Source organism: Pelecanus crispus, chromosome 2 (assembly GCF_030463565.1).
Source record: "Pelecanus crispus isolate bPelCri1 chromosome 2, bPelCri1.pri, whole genome shotgun sequence".
Classification (NCBI taxonomy): Eukaryota; Metazoa; Chordata; class Aves; order Pelecaniformes; family Pelecanidae; genus Pelecanus; species Pelecanus crispus.
The window spans coordinates 3,437,308-3,451,783 of record NC_134644.1 but is presented as its reverse complement, the minus strand read 5'-3'; positions in this window follow the sequence as shown (position 1 = coordinate 3,451,783).

The following is a 14,476-nucleotide window of genomic DNA, read 5'->3' as shown; positions in this document are numbered from 1 at the left end:
TGGAGAAGAGGAGGCTGAGGGGAGACCTGATCGCTCTGCAGCTCCTGACAGGAGGGGGCAGGGAGGGGGGTCGGGCTCTTCTCCCCAGGAACCAGCGACAGGACGAGAGGAAATGGGCTCAAGCAGCGCCAGGGGAGGTTTAGGTTGGATATTGGGAGAAATTTCTTCACGGAAAGAGTGGCCAAGCACTGGACCAGGCTGCCCAGAGAGGTGGGGGAGTCCCCATCCCTGGAGGGGTTCAACAAACAGGCAGAGGTGGCACTTTGGGCCATGGTTTAGTGGGCACGGGGGTGTTGGGTTGATGGTTGGGCTGATGATCTTAGAGATCCTTTCCAACCTTAGTGATTCCTAGTTTTTACTTTCATTAAAAAATAATCCAGCCCCCAAGCCAGGGAACATGAAATTAATTATGAGTCTCCCCTTAATTGGTTTAGTGGTGGCCTTGGCAGTGTTAGGTGAATGGTTGGACTGGATGATCTTAAAGGCCTTTTCCAACCTGAATGATTCTACGATTCTGTGATTCTATATATACATTTGAAAGCTGCCCGTGCATCCTGTTGCAGGGTTCATGCACGTCTCTTCACACTGCTGTGCTCCCCACCTTCATGGATTCTGCTTCTGCTGTTTTTCCATGTGTTTACTACGTAGGCAGAGAGAGAAAGTAAAAAAAAAATCCTTCAGGCTGTTATCCAAAATAAAGCAGGACTGCAGGGAGGGCCCCCTTTGCTGGGCTGCTCTGCTGCCGCTTCACCTTTGAGACAAAACAGAGAGGATTTGGTAAATTTTGCACACTTTCTGGTGCTGGAAAAGGTTAAACAAATGGCGAGGACCCACAGGATGGAGTGCGCTGGGTGCTGCTCCGCTCCCTCTGTGCCTCAGTTTCCCTATGCAGTGAAAAACCCTTTTAATTTTTTCACCTTAATAATACACAGATGTGGGAGGGAATAGCTGAACATGGAGCAATTTTTTAATTCCACGTGGAAAAAAAAAAAATTCATATGGTTCAAAAGCTCAGGAAATCGGTGTAAGAAACAACTGTTAGCACATGTGCGCAATAAATTTAGGATTATTTCCTTTCTGGGGGTAACTTTAAGATAAACCGAGGTCATGCGCTGTCACAGGCTAAATACTAAATGCTAAATACTAAATACTTCCTTTATTAAAGACAGGAAGAGGAGTTTTGAAAGACAGCAGGAAGCCACGAAAACTGCTCATTTCTAGATTTCCCCCTCGATGCTCGTAGGAAATGAATACCTCGAAGACCTCCATCCCCCTGTCAAATGGGGTTGAAATCACCCAGCAGCTGAAAACATGACACAGAGGCAAGGGAAGGCAGACGGACAGATGGACGTGAGCCCAAAAGCTGCTTTTCCTAAAAAATTGGGTCACACGCAAGAGAGATGGCAGCAACAGGGCTGAGAAATGCCAGGAGGGAGCCTGGGCTGGAGGCAAGATCTGCCCTGTGCTTCTTCCAGGGAGGCACCATCCCCGGGCACGAGCAGGTAGGAGTTAATATTATCATTATTTTAGTTAAGGAAGCACCAAAATTGCATTAAGATCTCCCCAGACAGTCAAAAAGCAGCTGGAGCGCTGGCAGTCTAAGAAAGCAATGGCAAAGACACGCCGAGAAACCAAATGAATTCTTGTTTTCCTGCACCGCAGAAGCCAACCTGTCTCAAACGGGGGATTTCAGGAAGAGAGTAACTGTTGCGGTGAACAGATTGCTGCCCACCTCGACGTCCGGGCATGGACAACTACCACTGGGATCACAGATGTCCCCGTCCCCTTGGTGTGGGCTGTTTGTGAACCGTTTGGGGCACAGCATCCTTCAGGACCTGGTTTAAGAGATACCGAGTTGAACCTAAAACGCAAAAACAGGATTTAATCCTTCAGCAACGCCTTTGAGAAAGGAAAGGAGAATTTGCATTTGCAATGCAATGCATTTGCAATAGCTGCCTCTGTCCTTGCTGGCTGGGGACATTTTGGATGAGCCCAAGGGCAGGAGCTGTGCTGCGAGGCCACGCTCTCTGTGTCCCTGCATAGGCTGATACAGGGAAGCTGCTCTCAAGGTGACAGCAAAACCCCGTTAATGCATTTATCCCGTATCCCCAAATCCCCTCCTGGCCATAGCTGAGCCGAGCGACCGCTTGTTTTACAGCCCTGTCTCCATACCCGGACAGTGAAACAGATCAGGGCGCTGCTCTGGGTTAAAAATAACCTTTCTTTCTCTTTTTTTCTTTTTTTTTTTTTTTTTTCTTTTTGCTTTATTTTTAACCCAGAGCAGTTCCTCCTTTAGCTCACGGGGCTGGGGGGAGGAGAGGAGATGCTCTTCTCACCATCCCATCACCTCCTACCCTCCCCGGTGAATGATGGAGGTGCCAGCCGGGGTACAAAGCAAGTTGAGGGAGGTTTATTTTATTATTATCTTCCACGATGTATTATCTATGATATATGATTTCATTATGATCATCTCGGCAGAGACCTGAGTCGACGCTGTGCCCGAGGAGCTGGTAGGAATTTAGCCCCGTTGGTCTGAGTCATTAATGACGACCGCCGTGGTGCAAGACGAACACTTTGCCCGGTGACTCATGACATTTATGGGAAGAAAGAGGCCTCGTTTTTTTTGCAGCTGGGAGAGCAGACGCGTTGCTTGCTTTCTCTTTTTGATGAAAAGCCAATGTGGGAGAAGGATGAAATGGGAAGGGATTCTTCTGGGCGGCTCAGCTCGTTTGCTGGGTGCTCTCGGGGTTGCAGAAAGCCCTTTGGCTTGTCCTTGGTGGCCCCTTTGGAGCTGGAGAGTTTTCCTCCCCGCCGGGAGCCTTGGATGACAAATCTGCCAGCTGAACTACACCCTGTTCTTGCTGCCTGTTGAAAAAGAAATCAAAACGTAAGCGTTTGTGAAAGGCGATTTTCTGAGGTTATAAAAATATCATCTGGAGTCACAAAGCGCTTGCCCAAGTGATGCTTTTCCTTTTGCATCTGCCCCAGGGAAAAACACCGTGGGCTGGATTTACTCGAACTCCAGGGTCCCCCAAAATAATCTTTTCCTCCAGTGTGGGCAAGTTGTCTTTGTCGAGAAGATGCTGCTTGATGATAATCTGCTGGTGTCTGGTATCACAGGGTGGTGGAGACCTCTGAGCTGGCGGCAGCGATGTCCAGCCACCGAATCCTCCTGGTAGTGATGGCAAACTCATTTTGGGGTGTTTCGGGGTGACGCTGGGACGGGTGCCCATGGTGCAAAGGGCTGAAGGACACTGGGGTCAATCGACGCTCTGCTTTCTGCTGCCCTAAAGCTCCTACTCTGCGAGGCCATGTTGTTGGGTCGGGGATTTCTCACCTTTGAGTCTCTCATGTTAGGGTGAGAATTGCAGTTACTCACAGGAGCTGAGAAATTGCCCCCCAACAGCAATTTTCTACCTTATCTACCAGAAAAACAGCAATTATTTCTTGGATTTGGGGTCCTGGGGTCACCTGTAGGTGGGTCTAGGCTGTTGAAAAGCCAACAGATCTAGTTTGCTGCTCACATTTTACCATCCTGGCAGCAAAAGGAAGGTGGAAACAGGGAGAAAAGCAAGCCAAATTCTAGATGGCTCCCTTGATAGGCAGCAAAATAAGAATATTTGCAGCAAGAGCTTTCATTCTGCTATGGTTTCTCCACTCAGAGCTGACTTAGGTGGCAGAAGGACCCATACAGCCAGAGCATTTTTGAGAGCATCCCAGCTGTGGGACTGAAGCCCAGAGAACAAACGAAGCAGATCGGCTCTCTGCTCATGACACCAGCTCCCGTGGGATCTTGGGCAAATTGCTGCAGCGCTCTCAGCCTCACTTTTTTCTCCTTAATTCAGAAATAGCTACACTTCGTGACTTGGTGACGTACAGTGTAACCTGCTGGTGAGAAGAGCTTTGTATAACATCAGCGTTGTTAATTGCTGACACCTCTGGATAACGCTCTCAGCTGCACCTGCAGTGGGATGATGCCCTGTTTGAGCAGCCTTGGCAATGTCTTTCGGTACCTGGGGAACATGGGTTAGAAAGGAAAGTTGGTTCCTCCACTGTCATCTATCCATCCCTCCTTCCTTCAGCTGCTACAGGGCAGATGTCCCTGCTGAGCAAGTCCCTCAGCTCTTCCTCAAGTCGGTGGAGATGAAGAGGAGTGATTCACCCATCCTGCTCCGGACATCATCTCTAGTAGGTCTCCACTGCCTGTTGAAGGAGGTCTCCAGAGGAGATGTCCATGCTCAGCCAGTGGGATCCCTCCTGGGGTGGTGGGTGAGGATTTTCCGTGACCTCCTCATCGTTTTGACCTCAAGTGCTTAGTTTACTCAGCGTTCGGGTTGGAAAATGCATGCTGGTGGGTTGCTTTGCCTGGAAACACACTGCAACCTGCTCAGCCTGCCCCTGAAACTCAAACATCTGTGGTCGAGGAGCGCTCACTGGCTGCATCTTCTCAGAGCACATCAGATGTAGAGGTGTTGCCACCAGCACCAATTACATCTGACGGCATTTTGGGCATCTGCAGTGGCAGCAGAGACACATTCCTGAGCATGCACCTCAGGTATCTTCACAAAATGCTGCTGTCCTCTTCTCCCCTGCTTTTTAAGCAGCGAGACCTCCCCATGTAGGGGATGAGGAGCCAAACTGACCAGCACATACGGGGAGATGCTGCGCACCTACTTGCAGCAGCTCCTGAATGCTCAGAGCTGTGAGCTGGGAGGCTGCTTGTGTTTTAGGAGTGAGCAGTAGTGTCAGAGCAACTGTGAGGGCCTCTGGTCTGGGGACTTGAGCAGCTCAAGACTCAAGACCTGATAATGGCATTGGTTGGTACCGTGAATGGTTGATTTCTCCTTCCACCTTTTCCAATTTTGGGTTTACTCCATGGCAGCATTTTAATGTTGGAGGTAACATGGCAGTGCTGCAATCAGACCTGCACCAATGGAACTGTAGCTGGAAGTGCAGCTTCATCGGGTGTCTGGATCCATGGGGCTCAGGTCCACGTGGGGTGGACATATGGACAAGCACCATTGTCCCTGTCTTTGGGCATCCCCTGAGGACACCAGCCGTTCCTCACCAGTGCTTCCAGGTCTTCATGACAGGGCCATGTGGTTACCCACAGCTCAAAGTATTTGATGAGATCAGGTCCCTAGGGATATCTGGTCTTCTTGGGATCCTCGAGGCTCATGCATAAAGATACTCGCTCCTGTGACCTGGTAACTTTGAGCTGGTATGGGGATTAGAAGTACCATCAACTGGGGAGTCACCTAAAAGTCCCACAGCCTCTCCCGTGTGGTGGCTGTGTGCTGGAGGCAGCTGGTTGCTCAATTTGTGATCTGCTGATCCACTGTGCCCACCACATGGACACCGGGTCCCAAGGCTGGGGTCATCCCTCCAGGCACCACAGGGCCCAGAAGAGCAAGAGACCAAGCTGCAACCTCACAGTGCTTGTTTGGCACAAGGGCTTCCTAAGGCTTTGAAGAAAGGACAAGTTGCAACCATATTGGGAGGTCACAGGCCTCATTTTAACAGCACGTTTGTAGACTGGTGTTGGTACAGCTTTGCCCTCGGCAAAGGGGTATCTCATGCATCATGACTTTGCACGAATGGTCCATTGCTGTCCTTTGTTTGCAACCAGCTCAGAGCATGAATTCAACCTGGCCACGCTGCCCACAAAGAGACCAGGCTCGGGCACATGAATTAGAAGTTAGTCCTTATCCATGGGGGACATCCTTGAGGGGATGCTGGGATCCCTTACAGGAGTATGAACTGATGGTCCGGGTCTACTTGGGCTCAGCCTGCTCAGATTAACTTTATAGGCAAGCCTGGGTCCATGCAATTGAGTTCAGTGAGCAGTGCTCCCCTTCCAGTGAAGTCTTGTAGGTTGTGCTGAGTGGGGTCTGGTCTCTGGGACCAGTCTGGTCTCTGGGATGGGCAGTGCAGCAATGCCAGAGCATATTCCCTTGCCTCATCCTACCCCCAGCCCATCGGACACTGCCAGAGCTATCCCAAGTTGTCTCCTGGAGGGTAGATGCTCTCCGAGTATAAAGGCAAAAGTTGGGAGCATTAAAATATCCCATTTGGAGAGCTGTGTGCAGTTTTATGAAGCTCCATCAAGGAAAGCTGTCTATCCATCACCAGGGTACCACGCTGCTGTGTAAGTTTTGATGTGGCACATTTCCTTCTGCTTTTAGTGACCATGCATGGAAAACCTAGGTTTTAAATGCTCAGCTGAAATATTCCACCTCTAGCAGCACAGCACTCTGAAATCCTTTGCTTTGCCAGCAAAGCTGCCACCTCTGAAACACTAATATTGTGTCCTGCCACCCCTGGCTTTTTCCAGCCGCGTTTCCCAGTTAATGAGCTGTAAAAGAGCGGAGCGCTCCAGCTTTCCCTATGAAGTCACTTGGCTACGGAGATCTAGAAGAAAATGTAAGACCAGAGGTACTGAGGTTATTATCACAGTGTTTTCCTGCATGGGAATGAAATTTCGACTGTTCTCCATCATCAAAACCTCATTAAGTTGCGCAGCCACTAATTGATATGCCCAAACCTGACAACTTGCGTCAAAGGAGAAGACGGCGGTCGCCCTGGGACCCGCCAATCAATGTCACAGCCATCCCAGGCCCACGGTGAACTTTGACCGCCTGCAAGAATGACGGCGATTGTTTCAGTTGTGAGGAGAAAGATGGAAACCAGCCTAATTATAACATCAATGTCAGGTCACATACCCCCACTGGACACCTGCGTGATGGAGAAAAAAAAACCTCAGACGGCGGCTATCGGGGTCCAGCTTCTGTGAAACTGCACGAGATTTTGTGGTTGCTTTGGGTTGTCCAGGCTGGAAAGACATCACATTGAATAGCTTTATTCATTCAGCATCATTTTTCTGGAAATCTGAGGATGCACGTTGCAGGAAAACTGCAACTGGTGTAATGGCAGGAGTGAGAAATGCCAATGTGCAAGGGAAATACTGGGCTGTTTGCAGCAAGGTTTGCAAGGCAGAAGGATTTGGAGTTGGGAGGCTGCTGGAGGAAGGACCATAGAGAAGGCTTTGGGGTTAGGAGAAAGGTTTGGTACGGAAAGGAGGTTAAAAGGTGATGAATGCCAAAGTCACTGCAGGATGGGATCATTTAATCTCATTTTGCGTCTCTAGAAGGTAGCAATCCCCCGCCAAGTTCATTCCCCACTCCCTTTTATCATAGATTCATAGAATGGTTTGTGTTGGAAGGGACCTTTAAAGGTCATTTAGTCCAACCCCCCTGCAGTGAGCAGGGATGTCTTCAACTAGATCAGGTTGCTCAGAGCCCTGTCCAACCTGACCTGGAGTGTTTCCATCTACAAACTCCTTTTACAGTCACTGCAGAGAAACAGGGACCTGAGGGTGTGATTCGACGACCCTTTCCGAGATATCTGAGATGAGCTGGGCCTTCGTCTCCACCAGCAGGACTGACTCTATCTCCTCAGGGATCTGACTCCAGTGGAGATGTCTTCTTCCTAGGAGATGAGGCCCTGAGCAACCTGAGCCAGTGTTGAATTCAGCACTGCTGTGAGCAGTGTTGGACCAGAGACCTTCAGAGGAGCCTTCAGTGTCAATTGGGTGTTGCTGTCTTCATTTAATCAGATCTATGTAGCAGGAGAAAAAAGAGCAGGGCTAGAAGGATGAGAGCAATTCTGGGCTGACATTCTCCGCTTGCCATTATGCAGAGCTCAGGTGAGATTTGAGGGGTCTCAGAGCTATCCCCAGGATCAGAGATCCCTCTCTCTGTTTTAAAGTTTCTGCACTGTCCCACAAACCTGGACCTGAGAACTTTCCCCCATCTTGCCCTGAGCATGGGGCAAAGGATCTGGAAGGATGGTATGAGTGTGATGGGCTCGCGCAGCAGCCTCCAGAACTTGCTTGAAACTCAGGAGACCTTGCTTGTGGGGTCCTGTGAGATGGATCATGAGATTTTTCTCCGACCCAAGGCAAATCTGCTGAAGTCAAAGGCGGTTTGACCTCAGTGGTGGGTCTGGGCATGCAATGGAGAGAAGAAAGTGAGCAAACAACTGCTCCCAAGGTCCCATCTGCTGAAATTCAAGTGTAAATTAAGCTAGGCCCCTGGCTTGTATGATGCAGTAGTGCCTGAGCATCCTCCCATTTAACTGCAGATGAGGGCATCCTTGCTGCAGGATGCTGTCAGTGCCAAAAGTTCATAGAGGTCCACCAGAGTTCATGGAGGAAAAACCCCTCAAGGACTCTTAATCCAACTGTGGCTCTGAACATTCCTGGCAGAAGTGGGAGAAGATCTGCCATGAGGTGGCCATGCCATCCACCGGTAGCTCTGTGGGGTAGCTACAAACTTCACAAATGAGGATGTTGAGAGGTCGTCTTACCTAGGACATCATCTGGTAGGACATATCCTTGCCCAAGACCACACAGTAGCAGATGAAGGACTTGATCTACCAGCTCCCAAGCAAGGACTGGCCAAGGGAGAACCTCATGGTCGAGATGCCAGGGCGTCCTTTGTGTTCCCCCCACCGGGATGCAGGGGAAAAGCTGTGCCCACCCTATTCTACAATCTGTCCTCTAGGTTTCTGCAGTCCCTTGGACAGACACCCGTTTACTTTACATTACTCCTGTACGTTTGCAGCGCGTGCACCACGCTTATCTCTAGGGGCACAGCTGTGATTTATCCTCGAGAAATAGATTGCAATTAACATTTAAGCCCATACTCATGATGCAGTTACAAAGGAAATAGAATTTTAATAATAAGCTCTGTAACCTTTGAAAACTCACCCAGGTGGGAGCTGGGCACACAGCAAATAGCGTTATCGCTGATGCCGGCGCTGTTGAAATCGCTCCACCCTTCCCTGATCCGCTCTCTGGGGTCCAAGGGGCACGTGCTGGTCACTAATTAGAGCTGATGCTGTGAAAATCAACTTACATCTCTGCAGCCAAAATAGATGTTGGTTCCCTATTTTATTCTGCAGGGACAGCTGGGGGTGACCACGGGGGCTTGTTCCTGGGTTAGGTCCTGGTGATGTGAGATGGAGAGGCTGGAAGGGACTGCCTGCCTCTTCCCATTACCATGTGAGAGGCAGGCATGGGACAATGGCGAAAAAAATGGAGATTTGGGGCCCTCAGTGGGGGAGGCACTGGGTGCGGGGCAGCTGTCCTAACCCACTTGCAGCCAGCATCCAGGATCTGAAGCCACGCATCTCTGGGGGTGTGAATTCTGTAATTATAAACCGGCTAATGAACGTACGCTTGCCAGGTTTATGTAGAGCTGGGGGCCAGCAGAAGCCCATCATGGGCTTGGCCCTTGGGCATGACATGAGCATGGTGGGGACGTAGCTTTGGGATGGGTCACTTGGCTGATGCATGGAGATAAAGGTTGGGTGGGGATGGATCTTCTTGTAGAGATCTTTTTCCCCCGATCCAGGCAGGAAGGTTGGCTGGTGGCTTGAGCAGAGGGGAAGACGTGGGTTTGGGACGTGTCACCTGGAATTTCTTTAGCTATCATATACTGCCCATCTGAAAGGTCTTTCTCCTTGGGTGTAGACCATGCCTTTTAGTGGGGAAAAGTCACAGCTGGCCACTACAGGAGCAGCCGTTCTCCCATGAGGTCTCAAGGCTGAGTCACCCTGGAAGCTCCTCCACCCCGCTGGCTGCTGCTGAGGAGCTCAGGCTGACCACGTCTGACTTCAGCCGCTCCATGCAATACCTCCTGGGAGGCGTCTGGGCCCAAATGCCTTTTTTCCAAGGAACAAACTACAGCAGCGAGTTTCCTTGGCTTGGAATCCCTCCATCAGCTGCTCCAAGATGTCCTGAAATAAAGAGCTTTCCAGAATTCTTGTCCTCACGGCATCTCCCAAACCAGAAACCATCGTCCTGATTTCTCTCCTGCTACCCAGGGAAGCCCCTGAATTCAGCTTTGAGCTCCCGTAGGATCTAATCCTGTTTGCAGGGGACTGGAAGCCGTGCTCAGGGGATACTGGCTGCTTCCCTGGTTTTAACGAGGTCCTTACTGGTTTTTAAGTCCTCGATGCAGCCAGGACTGCTCTTTGCATTAGAGCAGGGCAAGGGCAGGACTCGCTGTTCTGTGAGAGCGTTTTGCAGTTTCATTTCTTTTTTATTTCCTTTTTTTTCAAACCCTTTCCAAACTGAAATGAAAGCAAAAGCGAAGCTCCCGAGAAAAGTTAAAATTTGAAACCAAAGTGTAACGACTGGCAGCTCTTCGCAATGCCAGACCAGGCGGCACATTCTGGCCACGGCTGGCTTGACGTCAAGTAGGAGACCGTGGAAAATTGGGGGAAAAGAGGGGAAAAAAGAAAAACAAGCAGGCAGTTCAAAAAATACTGGAGCTGAACGTTTTGACCACTCTTCTCCAGGGAGAAACGGCATCAAACGTGGCCTTTTTCTGCTCATTTTGCTTTCCGTGAGTTAACGTGCTTGCGGGGAGGGACTTGTCCTGTTGGAAAGTCTCTGTATTTCCTTCCATACGGGGAGCAGACGAGCTGCCCCTGGAGTTTTAGTGCATTGAAAAGAACAAACCTTCGATAACGTAACTGTGCCAGCCATTTCCAAACGCAGCTGATGCTGAAGTCAAAAGCTGCGTGAATTCACGCTCTACTCAGGACAGACCCCCCCCCCCCCGCAGGTAAACTGAGGCACGGAGGCCTGCCCAAACCGTAACAGTCGCAAAGTTGGCTTCCAAAACAGGGCTTTTTCAGCCCCGTTTTTTTTTTTTTTTTTTTGCTGTTGGCTCCCACGGAGGTTTCTTGCAGCAGATGGCAGCAGCGGGTTTGTGAAGGCGCCGGGACCCACTGGGTGCTCAGCGGCACCCACGCTCAGCCCGAGCACCCAGGACGTCGGGGAGATGGGCTTGCACAAAATGCTCCGGCGATGGACCAGCAGCCTTGCATTCAGCAGCAAAACATCCAGCCCCAATTGTCCGGATGTCTTAACCCCTGTGGATGCTGCAGTGTCTAACAGAGGGGTTGAGCAGCCTTCCCCTCCTCTGTGGCCCTGGGGTGTGCATCTCTCCTGCCCCCAGATATTAAATTTTAGAAGGTCCATAGGGCTCAAACAACCCCGGAGCCTTCCATGTGTTTGATACTGAAGCTGAGTCGCCTCCTGCAGTGTTTCGGAGCTGGGGCTGAAAGGCGGACAGACGCAGCCTGACTGCTTTATACTTACTTCTCTGCAGTGGTGATTCCCCCTGGAATCTCAGACAGTCTCTTAATAGTCCGTGCTTCCTAATGAACATGTTTTTCCCCCTTTTTCTGGTTTTTTTTGAGCTTACTTGCTGAGATCAGGGAGGGCTCTCACGTGGTTTGCGTGTGTCTCCTCCACAGGATTATCGGTCTGTAGGCTCAGTCCAGCCCAGTTCAGTGGCGGCTGGACAAATACCCTTCCCAAACACCAGATGAAATCCCTGTGGGAGCAGCTGTCCAGCCCCTGCTTATACCCTTGCACCATGGTGCAAATATGGGACCATAGGGTGAAAGGAACAAGTGATGTGCCCAAGGCCACACAGGCGAGACATCCGTGGCAGAGATGTCCTCTGGACCCCGACGTGGGGGAGAGGAAATTTTTCTCTCCGTCGAGGCGGCGATGCTGGTGCGTCCGTGTCGAGCATCCCTTGGGGACCAAGCACAACGCAGCCAGCCAGCCGGGGTGGGGGGGCAGCTCAGCCCTCCTCCGGGATGGTTTTGTTTCTGCCAAAGTTAATTTAGGTTTCTGGACAGTTGCTGGTGGGGGGGGTCAGGGAGCTGATGTCTGAGCATCCCGCTCTGGGGGATAAGGGGATGGGAGAAAGGGACGCTCTCCGGTCCTGCTCTGTGTGGGTAGAAACCAGATGACAGCTTTAAAAAAAAGGGTTGACTTTCCTTTTCTTGTCTCTTAACATACATTTCTGTGTATTTATATGCATAGATTTGCATGCATTAGCTGGCAAACGCCTCTGCAGCTGGTGCACAAGCACAGCAGTCACAGGGAAGAGCTGGCAGCGAGGGGGTGGCTGCCTATGTGCGACGCCTAAAAAATGAATCCCTCTGCCCACAGCCTTCGCAGGCACACTGGTCGCAAAGCCAGCAAAGCCCCCAGCGAGGCCGGCTTCCCCTTCCGCACGCGCCTCGTCCTTGTGCGGTGCACGGGGCGTGCGCATTGCTGGGCTGGGGCTCCGAGCTGCATCCCTGCCCCAGGATGGGGAGGGATCATCGCAGGACCATCCATCCCCACCGACCCGGGTCCGCTCTGCCCCTCACAGCGGGCTCGAGGGTGGCTTTGTCCTCCTGGCGCCTGGGTGGTCCCCCCCCCCGGCATTGGCGAGTGAAAAGGTTTCGCTGAATCGCTGCATTGCTTTATAGCAATAACTGCGGGGAGTTATTCTCCCCAGAATTAAGTCCATGACTGGTGGAAGGGCGTTAAGGTAGCGCTTCGCAGCTCCGATTGTCTTGGCCCCTCAGAACAAAAAAGCAGATTGTGTTGCTGGACAAAAGGGGTTTTCTATGTAACTTCTTGTCTCGAAGCATTCATAGTGTGTAATGCCGATATAAATACCCACAGGCTAGGCTATCTTTCGTTGTGGGCAAACCTCCCATTCAAAATAACCATTTGCTGGGGAATTGTATTCGGGGGGGGAAGCCAAAAGCACATTCAGGCTTGGCTGGATGCACCGTCTTTAAGGTATGATCTGGATAAAATCCTTGGTGGCACCAGGGCAGATGTGCGAGGAGGTGTGCGAGGCTGGGCCGAGGAGATGGGATGCGCGGAGGGGCTTGTGCAATGGTCGGGGATCCTGCCAACCCCTGTCCCCGCAGCTTTTCCTCCCTTTCTTCCCATGTCTAGAGCAAGAAGCGATGATGTATCACGTGCTGCTAAACACCTGGACCCCAAAATTCCCTGGCCCACTCCTGACCCTGGGACACCGGTGGCCAAGGACCACCTGCCACGTGAGAGAGATGCCTTCATTCCCCTGGTTACCCCATCAAATCCTTCGCATGGCAGTGCCGTCCCCAGAGGAGGTCTCAAGGCAGGGGGTGACCCAGGGGACAGCTCGGTGACAGTCAGAAGCTAAACAGACCACAGGAGCTCATCACACTGCTCCGTGCCTCGGTGTTTTGGGGCTTGGAGTTGCTCTTTGGGAAGCCAAACCCCGCTGCCTGTACAGCACCCTCCACCAGCACCCCACCACTAGCTGGGACAAACCAAGAGGATGAATTTTTTGGGGAATGGTGGTGCTCTGCTGGGGGAAATCATAGTTTGGCAAATGCTTGTGGGATTATTAACCCTCAGGCTCCCAAATTTCTCGGGGTGCTCCGCTTATAGCTCTGAAAATGGAGTAAGCGAAGGAAACAAATCTGCTTTTCTTCATTTGGGCTTTTTGCTTTGCCTGCATGCAGAAATCAGGCAGATTCAGGTCTGCAGTGGGTGTGTTGGCATCCCCTTGGGTTACCCCATTAATTGGTTTGGCTTTCACCCTATCTTTGGCATCACCCTGTATTCCCCCGGTGATGCAGACCTCAGCCAGGACCATGGTCCTGTGGGGTGAGGGTATAGCTGGACATATGTCTGTATGTGCATCTGGCAAGAGAAAATTGGGGGAAAGAGGAGGAATCAGCAGCATTTTAAGGGAGCTGATGCCAGGCACCGTCTGCCCCCCTAACCCAGCACTGGCATCATCAGCCGTCACTGTCTGGGGACAAGGCTGGCCATGCTGGGCTGTCTTGTCCTGTCACTTTGTCCCCACCATAAGTTCGCCCATGCCAGAGCGATGTGCTGGAGTACAGCCTAAGACAGGTGGGAGGATGGGGACCGGTGGCACCCGGCATCCCACAGGGAGCAGCTCTGGGGAGGTGACAGCAGAGACCATGCTGTCATCTGTGTGAGGCCATCAGGCAGTCAAAGGCTGGGGGGACAGTTGGGCTAGTGAAGGCTGGACTTCCCATAGCTGATGGCTTTCCAAAACTGGGGTGGTTTGTTTCACCTTGAGCCATCTCTCCATGCTGAAGAACATGGCCAGGGTATCCCCTGCACCCAGTCAAAGCCAAGCCCAGACTCTCCATCTCCATCTTTTTGCCCCAAAAGCTCCTATTATATCTCAGCCACCACTGAAAACCCAGCTTGGTTGGCCAAAGGGGGCACCAACATTTTTGTTAGTCTGGTTTCCTAAAATAAATGAAATATGTGGAACTACATCGCCTTGTCTATTGGTCCCTGTCAAAGCCCATGAACCTGGTGGCCCATGTCCACCAGCTTGCCAGGAGGTGGTGGTCCATGTGGTTTCTTCAGGAGACCTGTTGCTCATATGACGCGCAGGAAAAGAGGAAGAGGGGACATTAGGATGGTCAAGATATTGTCACAGGGGAGGCTATCAGGATGAGGGGAGGGGGCAAGACATATTTCACCCATGGGATACAGGTCTAACTCATTAAAAAAACCCAGCTGACTCCAAATCTGTTGATGACTGGGTTTCCTTAGGCCTATTTGCAGGCAATT